The following is a 10496-nucleotide window of genomic DNA, read 5'->3' as shown; positions in this document are numbered from 1 at the left end:
CCTTAAGGCTGGGATAATCCATCACATACCTGTTATATACCAGGAATTTTCAGTACCTTGACAACAGACTTCCAGACGTTGAACACAAATATGGAGTCCCTATGTTGGGGTGACCTGGCATCATAAATAGCAGGGTTTTCTCTCACCTGTTCCACTAAGGCCTCAAATACATCTTGGCTGGTCAATTTGGAGTTTTTAGGTATGGTGGAAACTGTAGAAAATCATGATAGTTATACTAATAACTGTGATGCGTGGGTTTCTGTGTAGGTTACGTGGGATCCACAAGAGCTTCTGTGGTCATCCGTGTCCATGAAAAATTGCTCACTACTCTGTTCCTCATGGACATGGACCGGACTAGGGCTGAACATGGATATGGAATGGATCAATGGATGCTTCTTTACCTTTTTCCATATGTTTGATTTTTCACTGACAAGGATCTTGGAGCACAGACAAATGGATGCCCAGCCTTAGGATTTATTGAACACCTCTGAGTCCACTAAACATCTGTAAGGTACGGCCAATAAGTAGGGCACATTATGTGTATTTCCTACCCTTTAGACTCCAACCTGGCCTGAAATTGCCCTCTCCCTATCATGATTGCTGAGCAATAACAGATTATAGTAATATTGTACTAGTCATGAAGAAATGCAATGACAGTGATGTGAAATAAACTGTAAAAGGGCAAAATTATGGGCCAAGTTGGTGTAAAACGTGTATAGTTTTCATATACAGTACTAGAATATGATATTGTAATCATTTATAATTAATCATATGTCTGAATTCCTACCAAGGGGGGGTGACCCTCAGATTTATCAAACTTTCTGCTTACTCAAACCAGGTTTCCCCCTAATTAGCTTGATATAGCGAGGATCTGCTGTAAGTGTTTTGTAGATCTCATTCATCATAGTTTTCATAACAACAGTGAAACAGAACTGTCAATTTATTGTACTATATAACAGTTATTTTTTCCTCCTCTGTCATCATCATCATCGTCATCATCATCAACATCGTCATCATCATCATCATCATCATCATCATTATCATCATCATCATCATCATCAATCATTGAGACTTTTATTTTCACTTGGCATTATGAATTCTGACCCAGTTACTGATAGGAAAGAAGGTACTGTGGAAAAAAATTATATATATATTAATAGCAGGAGGGTATGCAGTCTTGGGGTTTGGTTGTAGGTTCATATGTGGAGAGTGAGCAGTTGTTTAATGCTGTTTCCAGGAGGGGGGTTGGTAGTAATTTCATCTTGTGTGATGTTTGTGGAGGGCAGATATATTAGAAATGTGTTGGTATGAAAGGAGGACTGCAAGTTTAATCATATCTGAGTGTGATATATGCATGGTTAATTGTGTGATCCAGCTAAGGCTGTAAGGGATTATTGTTGTGGTAGTTGAACGTGCTGATGAATTTTGCTGCTCAAGGAATATGTTTAATCTGAGGGTAGATGGAGAAGCTTACTAAATCGCAAGGTAGAAGTGATTGGAAGAAATTTATACAACTGTTGCTCCAGCCAATTTGAAGAGACACTCTGTTTATATTTTGTGTGTACAGAGTGCAGTGATGTATAGTGGTGACAAGGGAAATAAAAAGGGAAGATATTTGGAGACCTTACACAATGAAATGCAAACAGCTAGCTGGATGTGTACTGCCACACTGATAGACAGAACAGTGTACACAGAGTTACAAGGAAACTTGGGTATCAAGTGTTAGTGAGGTGAAGTGCATCTGTAGGCTGAGATGGTTTGAGACATGTGAAGAGAATGTGTGAGAGTAACTGGGTGGAGCATAGCACAGACCTGAACATGGAAGAGACAGACCCTTTTGGTAGGTCAAGGAAAATGTGGGATTAGGTCCTGAGTACATCAGGGTTAGAGAAATTTATTGAACTGCTGCAGGAAACCATGCAGATTGGAAAACAGACATCACGTGAAAACTGGCTGACTCATGCTTACAAGAAACATTCATTACAAAATGTATGCATGTATGTAATGAGGAGATCCAGAAGATGGTTCTTATTTATCTTTCAAGACATGAATCATTCTGGAAGAATTATAGCTTCATCAGTTTGCTTGCACCACAAGCAGGGAGTGGCAGGATCATTGTGACCTTGTGCCAGTATAAAGAGGAGATGGTTTACTTTTCAGTTTTCCACATTTACTTCGTTTTAGTCACCTTCTAAACATGCAGCAAACACAAGGGTGGTATTCTTTCACATCTGTCCCTAGCTATATTGTTATTACTTATTTTCTCAGCTCATGCAGTGCTTCTGAAGTGAGATCACTGTTATTTTTAATGCAACACCAGTAATGTAAGTGTAATGAATTATGCGCCTTCTTTGCCTGGGTATCATGTTGCTGGTGTGTCACGTAATACTTGTATCATGACAGTGCTCACAAGGGGATGAAGTCATCAAAGATACCAGTGTGCCAGGCACAGTGTCCTTTCGAGCTAATCCCGGAGAAGTGATGAATGTTTTTGAACTATAAAGTACAGAATTTGCCAATTAACTTAACCCCTCCAAGCAGGGCTATGTATAGCGTCGTTGTTCTATCTATCCATCTATCTCTTGCCAGATGCCTTAATCCTGTAAGGGGTGGCCACAAACAGATCGCCTCCATGTTCACTGCCCTGCTTCCAGCTAACACCCCTCTCTCTCATATACCTCTCCACTCCATCCTTCCATCTCATCCTTGGCCTCTCCATCCCTCTCCCTCCCTCCACTTCACTCACATACACTCTCCTGGTCAGTCTTTCACTCTCCATCCTCTCCACATGGCCAAACCATCTCAGTGCTTTCTATCACATCCACATTCTCACCACAATGCTCCTTCACTTCCTTATTTGTCAGTCTGTCTCTCCATGTGACTCCACATGCTCCTCTCAAGTAACTCATTTCCACTGCTCTCACTTTTGATTTCTGTCCCTCCAACAAAGTCCAAGCTTCACTTCCAGACGTTAGAGTTGGTATGCACAATACTGTCATGTAGTAACTTTCACTTCCATGCTCATGTCTCTCACTAAGGGAAATTTTCCAAAAATACCCTGTTTTCAAACCATAATATCTCGGAAACTATAGCAGTTAGGGAAACAAATTAAAGACCATGTTACTCACTAACTCTTCTTTTTGAGAATGAAAGTATCCCCATGTCTGTAGGTCATCATATCAATGAGCAATGATGTGATGAAGAGGAGTAATTTATGGCATGAGAGGTAGGTTGTACTCGTGCGTTAGCACGCGGCCCTGATTTTGGCTTTGCTCTCAGCGTGATAAGTTTTTCATTACTAGATAAACTATTGTAGACACAGTGGTGTCCAAGGCATGCCCTATGGCACTATCACTGAGTCCTTTCCCCTTGGCATGAGGCTTGGTAGAGGTGGAGGAGGCAACAGTCCACATGAGGTGGGAATGGAATCGGACGAAAAGGGTTAAGAAAACATCTTACACCTGGCAAAGTCACAGAGATGACTGAGGCATGATTGGCTTGGCTGGTGGGAGTCCCTCCCTAACTTTTGGTGATGAGATAAAGTGGTAGCCACTTCAAACTGTGCTGGGAAAACAAGTGTGGTTCCTACCGAAAACCAGCAGCCTCACCCACCTCCTTTGTGTCTGTCCATACTGACACCTGGTGGTTAGGGGTTAAAAACTAGAGTATGTTACAAAACATTAAGTGTAGGTTCTCTTGTAAATATTCTCATATTAAGAATATTATATTAGGGGGCTGACAAGAGATCGAACTGGCTGGATGAATGTTGTGAGGAGAAGCGCCTGATCAGGGATTTGGCACCCTTTTTTAACGTGACAGCATCGTGATTGACTCTATCAGATATGTTTATGTAAAGCTACAGTACGTGGCTAATATTTTTGGCGTATCAGATAGAGCCAGGATTCTGAGGGCTTGAATGGTGAGTGAATGGAAGCATGGCCCATTGGATGGGCTGCCTGGACCGGCTGGACGTTGCTATTCCTCACCTTGCCCTAGGGTGGGAAAGGAGGTCCGGGTGATGATGAAGAATATTATACACATTTGATTAGGATCAAGGTAAGTTTTGTTGCCAAACTGCCAGGTTAAACTTACACAGATTGGTATGGACAAGAAAAGGTTATGCAGTACACTGCTATGCCAATCTTTTTCTAACGACCTATATTTGCCATCTCTTCCTCTTGAATGCTGAGTTGTAGCAATAGATTAACACTAGGATATGATGTTAGACATGACATAGTGTTATGGAGAGGAGGTGCAATCATAGAACTGTCTTTTTCTGCCATGTACCTCCATGACATAAGCAACAAAAAGAAAAGAATTTGGTCCAGGTTTGTGTAAAAAGAGTATAGTCAGTCTGTGGATAAAGATGTGTTTATGTTTCATATTTTTACAATCTGGTTATTTTCACTCGTGAAAAAGATGGTCGTGTGAGCTTGTTATTGTCATCTAGGAAGTGAGTACTTAAGAGAGAGAATAAGTTTAAAGTGTTCTGTATATATATTTAGTAAGTTATGTGGTGAATTGATGCCTTTCATAATAATATAATTTAAGTTACTTCCATATAGATATGTCTGAGTACTTTTCTAGTTAATGTATTTTGTCAAGTGTAACATTTCAGAAATTTACCATGGAAGAAAACCTTTTTTCTGGCATATCTTCTAATTCACAAACTACAAGTCACTGCCATAAGCTAAAAAACGTTTTTGTTTACTTATATTAATTGATGACCATTAGACATCTCGATGTTAAGGATGTAGGCACCAGGTAGAAGCATTTTTTTCACAGATGAGAGGTTCTTATTTATGAGTAATGTACTAAAGTAATGAGTTATTGATTGTTGTATCTGAGAGGTAAAATAACATGAGTATCATTGATGCAAACTTTTCACTTGAATTTTAAATAATATTTGTGGATGTTAAAATTAAAAGTAACAGTTTTGAGTGTGAATATCATATTGCTTACATTTAGTTTAATAGCCTGTATTTTGAGTACACTGTTCAGTTGGTCAGTGTTAGTTGCATGTCTCAGTCCGTTCTCAGAGCTATTAAATGTGTGTCTCTGCAGTGATATCATTAATAGAACTAGTCTCATTACTTCATATGTACTTCAGTGTCTTCCAGTGTAGGAAATAAACATCTGTATTTCATTTGTTCTAACATTAATACATCAAATTCCAGTTTTTATTGCAACATTAGCTGTAGAAGTAGTACATGAGAGTGTCTAATACAAGTCTTTAACCCGAGACGTCCCGTCGACGTATGGGTACGTTGCAACATTTTGCATTTGCCAGTCCCGTTGACGTATTGGTACGTTTTGCAATTGCAAGGTCCCTAATTTGTACAATTTTCAATTTTCGCGCGTGATTTTTTGTAAGTATACACGGGACACCTTCCTCTATTCCTCTTCAAGATGCCAAGCAGGGACAATGCCTTACACCGCATAACCTCCCCCCCCCCTGCACATTATTGTCTTGGCAATTCACCTGTTACCAGTGACCTGTCCAATAAAGACATTCAGGGCCAGAGTGATTCCCCAATCGATGACAATGTGGAGGACAAAGTTTACATTGCATTAGAGGAAGAAACAGTCAGAAATGATGATCAGGTAATGTGGCAAAAGAATGTCAGGAATGGTGATGAGTTAGTGAGTGAAACAATGCTTATAATGCCTATATTACTGTTTGAAAACCAATATACTCTCATACTACATATAAATTCGTACCAAATAAATAAATAAATACCATTTAGAGTGGTGTGGAATAGTTATCCTCCCATAGAACTCGTTTTCTTTGCAGCCAGCCTAATAGAAAACCCTGTAAGGTAAGGAGGTATTCCTACCTGTATCGAGTATTTTAAACCTCAGGTGAGTGATTTCTTTATGAATTTTCGATGTTTCTCACCAAAAGCGGAGGTTTTAGTAAAAAAAAAAAAAAAAAAATTCCAAAAATGGTCGGGACTGGGGGGTGTCGGAGGTGTGAAAGTGGTCGGGACGTGAAGGGTTAAATTTTTAGTCAGTTCCGTGTTGCAAGTGGGTACTCTGTTCAGTTCCTGGTTTATTTGCTGTCAAGACAATTTTCCATCAAAACATGGATAATTCCCTGTCAGGACAATTCGCATCCTGGATCATTCCCCGCCATTCGATAAATATACATAACCTGCCGTGTCCTAGCCGATTTCCCACCACTGACCACCCCTAATCCTGGCAGATTTTAGATTTTTTTTTTTTTTTTTCTTAAACCTCTGCTTTTTATGAGAAACATTGGAAAATGCCCCCAAAAGTGCTCACCTGAGCTTAGAAGTGGTCTAAACAGGTGACCCTTTAAACACCTGGTACCATGTTCTCTGGAGCCGTGCTGCGGGTGTCACGTTTTCTGTGGTAGCGGTAACTGTTGCAAACCACTCAGAATAGGTAGATTTTTGTTCATTTGGTACAAATTTATATGTAGTACAAGAATATATTAGTTTCGACACAATAATATAGGTGATATAAGTATTGTTTCACTCACTGAACACATCAACATACCCCACCTTCCGTGGCGACGTTACCTCCTCATCACTTCTGCTCATTTCTTCCTCAAGTGCCACGTAATCTTGGTCCTCCACATTGTCATCAATTGGGGAATCACTCTGGCCTTGAATTTCATACCATGGCGTGATGTCTTTACTGGCCAGGTCACTGGTAACAGGTGAGTTGCTGAGACAATGGCATGCAGGGGGGGGGAGGTCACGTGGGGTAAGGCAGTGTCCCCGCCTGGTGGTGGGTAGAGGAAGGTGTCCCGCATATCTGTACCAAATATCACGCGCAAAATTTGAAAAATGTGCAAATGAAGGACCTAGCAATTGCAAAATGTATGGGTATGTCAATGGGACTCAGCGTGACAAAATGTTGTACCTACCCATACGTCAACGGGATGCCTCAGGTTAATATTGAATAATTAATACTACTGTATAATAATTGGTTTTCATGGGGAACTCTCAAGATCAATGTTCATTCAACAGCATAGACTTTGGATATTATTTATAAGTTGCAGAGGAGGGTGTGGGAATGGAATCTCGGACCATCACTTAGTGATGGCCAAGGTAAGGCTGCAAAGAAAATGGTTGAAGAGATGAGGGGGAAGACAGGAGGAAATAACTCCTGTGAGAAGAGTGGAAAAATTGCAAGACAGTGAGAGAATGGCTAAGTATAAGAGCATAGTGGAAGAAAGATTGGGAAGGTATGAGTTAGAGCAGATGGAAGGGGTGGAAGACGTATGTAAGATATTCAAGGAAGAGATAGGTGCAGCGTGTGAGGTGGTTTGTGGAGAGAGGAGGAGATGCAGGGGTGTGCAAGGGACAGCATGGTGGAATGATGAGGTGAAACGAGCTGTGGAACAAAAGAAGAAGGCATATAGTGAATGGCTAGCGAGTAAGGGTAGGGGAGAAGATGAGAGTGAAAAGAGAGAGGTATATGTAAACAGGAGAAGAAAGGTGAAGAGATTGGTGAAGGAGGGTAAGAAAGTGGATGAAGAGTTTGGGAGGGATCTGAGTGTGAAATGGAGGGAGAGTAAGAAATTGTTTTGGAAGGAGATAAAGAAAGTAAGGCAGTGTGAAGGGGGTAATAGTAGGGGAGTGAAGGATAGGAATAATAGATTGTTGGTGGAGAAGAGAGAGAAACTGAGGAGATAGAAGGAGCACTTTGAGGATTTGTTGAATGTAGAGAGTGAGAGGAGTGCGAGTATAAGTGGTTGGAAAATGGCTGGGAGAAGGAGAGATGAGAGGAGGGAGGAAGAGATCAGTAGGGCGGAAATGGTGGAAGCAATGAAGAAGATCAAGATGGGAAAGTCCCCAGGAATTGATGGAGTGTGTGGTGAAATGCTGAGGTATGGGGGTGAGATTGTAGTGGAGTGGACATGAAAGTTATGTAGATTGGCTTGGGAAGAGGGAAGGGTTCCAAAGGACTGGAAATCAGGTATAATTGTTCCTTTATACAAAGTAAAAAGGGAGAGAGAAGTTCGTGGCAACCATAGGGGTATTTGTCTTCTTAGTGTGAGTGGAAAAATATATGGTAGAATACTCACTGACAGGGTTAGGCATATAACAGGAGCTAGTTGGAGAAGAACAAGGGGGATTTAGGAAGGGAAAAGGGTGTGTATATCGGATATTTGTTCTAAGATGTTTAGTGGAGAAGTATCTAGAGAAGGGAAAGAAAGTGTATGCTGCCTTCATGGACTTGGAGAAAGCTTATGACAATAGATAGACAAGGTATGTGGAAGGTACTGAGAATACATGGAGTGGAGGGGAAATTGTTGAGTGCTGTGAAGAGTATGTACGAAGGAGCTAAGGCTACGGTGCGAGTGGATGGTGAGCTGAGTGAGTTCTTTGATCTCAGTCTGGGACTGAAACAGGGTTGTGTGATGTCTCCATGGCTGTTTAATATATACATGGATGAGGTTGTAAAGGAGGTGCAAGGTGGAGCAGTGGATGTGGGGCTGGCTCTAATGAATGAGGGTGAGATTTGGAAGATTCCAGTGTTGTTTGCTGATGATACAGTATTGTTGAGTGAAGATGAATGGGAGTTGCAAGGTTTGGTGAATGAATTTGGGACAGTGTGTAGGAAGAGGAATCTGAAAGTTAATATAAACAAGAGTAAAGTTACGGTGTTTGAGAGGAATGAAGTCACAGAAAGCACGGTGAGGTTGGATGGCAGGGATATGGAGAATGTGAGTGCATTCAAGTACTTGGGTAGTGTGTTGAGTAAGGATGGAACCTTGGGGGATGAAGTGCGTGAAAGGGTACAGCAGGGAAGGAAGGTTGTTGGTTCACTGAAAGCAGTGATGAGAAACAGGGAGGTGAGTATGGATGTTAAGAAGTCACTGCATGATAGTATTGTGATCCCTACCCTGACATATGGAAGCGAGGCATGGACCTTGCAAGAGGGGAACAAGTCAAGAGTGAGAGCAGTGGAAATGAGCTACTTGAGAGGAGCATGTGGAGTGACATGGAGGGACAGGTTGACAAATGAAGAAGTGAAAGAATGTTGTGGGGTGGATGTGAATGTGGTTGAGAAGATTTGGAGAAATACACTGAGGTGGTTTGGACGTGTGGAGAGACTGGAGAATGAAAGACTGACTAAGAGGGTGTATGTAGGTGAGGGAGAGGGAGGGGAAGACCGAGGATGAGGTGGAGGGATGGAGTTGAGAGGTATATGAGGTAGGGGGGAGTGAGTTGGGGGGAGGGTAGTTGAATGGTGGGTGACAGCGACTTGGAGGCGTTTTGTCTGTGGCCACCCTTTGCGGGATTAGGGCGTTGGGCTATAGATGGATAGATAGATAGACATTTAGTCAATAATTAACTTGTTTCTGCCTTGCTGTTGACGACTCTGAATTATATTCTGGTGTCACCTATAGCTGTCATCGTTGATTTTTATTGGTACCACAACATCCGGGGTGTATATTTTAAAACAACTTTGACGAGATAAAACTGTATATTCATGTCAAATAACAGTATCCAATGTCTTGCGTCTGATTGGCCATAGCAGATGCAAACTGTGGGGAAAGGTATGGCTGAGCCACAACAGATGCAGGCAGAGTGACTGAGCTTAATTGGACGAATGTAATTAACAGGGGACAAAAGGAAGAGGCCCCAGTATTTCCATTTTTCTTTTCATTGGAAACATTACGTTCTGTTAAAGCTTCCCCATCGTCTCAAGGAATAATGAATGAATTTTATTAAAATGCAGTTGTAAATACGAATGGGTTAAAGAGGGAAAGAACATCATCCCACTCAGTATATCTTTCATGACAGAATTACTAGATTTTTTTCTTTTTTTTTTTTGTCCATGTTTCACTCTTATAGTACACAATGTTTATGTCCTTTCCAATAAAATTTCCATGTCAGATCCTAAACTGTGCGTGTTCTACCTCAGTTTTTCCTGTTAAATTCAACTAAAGTTCGTGTTCCTGGCAGGGGACTTGTAACTTGCAATACTTTGGTGATAGAAACTCCGTGTACAAACAGCTAGTTAAGGAGTTTATTACGAGCTCTGACAAAAATAGTCTGCCCTTCTTGAGTGTCTGCTCAGAACTGACGCAGTAGCGCCCTCTGCCCAGGCTTGGGCTCTGGGAAAGCGTGCTAGGTCAGCAAGTTTAGTGGGGGCATGTATGCATTGGGGGGGGGGGGCATATATACATCGGGGGTAGACATATTGTAGGGGGGATACACTACTCTCCCGGGTAGCTGAGATGGTGTCTCCTGACACCAGGAGGTATAGGGTGTTTGATTATATTACTAAGGCAGGGTCGGGGAGGTTTGTACAAGGGATAAGTATGATACAGGGGTAGTAGGGGAGACATGGCTATGTTTAGGGGAGGGAATTAGAAGGATATATACATATAAGATATACAAGGATTATTGATAGGTATGTGCCCAGTAAGGGTCGAAGTTATACATAGACATAATGGGGATTATACAATAATATCTTGATACATGATAAACAAGGAGTAGATATGAGGGTTT

The sequence above is a fragment of the Coenobita brevimanus genome, chromosome 47 (assembly GCF_032717465.1).
Source record: "Coenobita brevimanus isolate Jiangsu-jjx chromosome 47, ASM3271746v2, whole genome shotgun sequence".
Lineage (NCBI taxonomy): Eukaryota > Metazoa > Arthropoda > Malacostraca > Decapoda > Coenobitidae > Coenobita > Coenobita brevimanus.
This window is presented reverse-complemented; position numbering follows the sequence as displayed.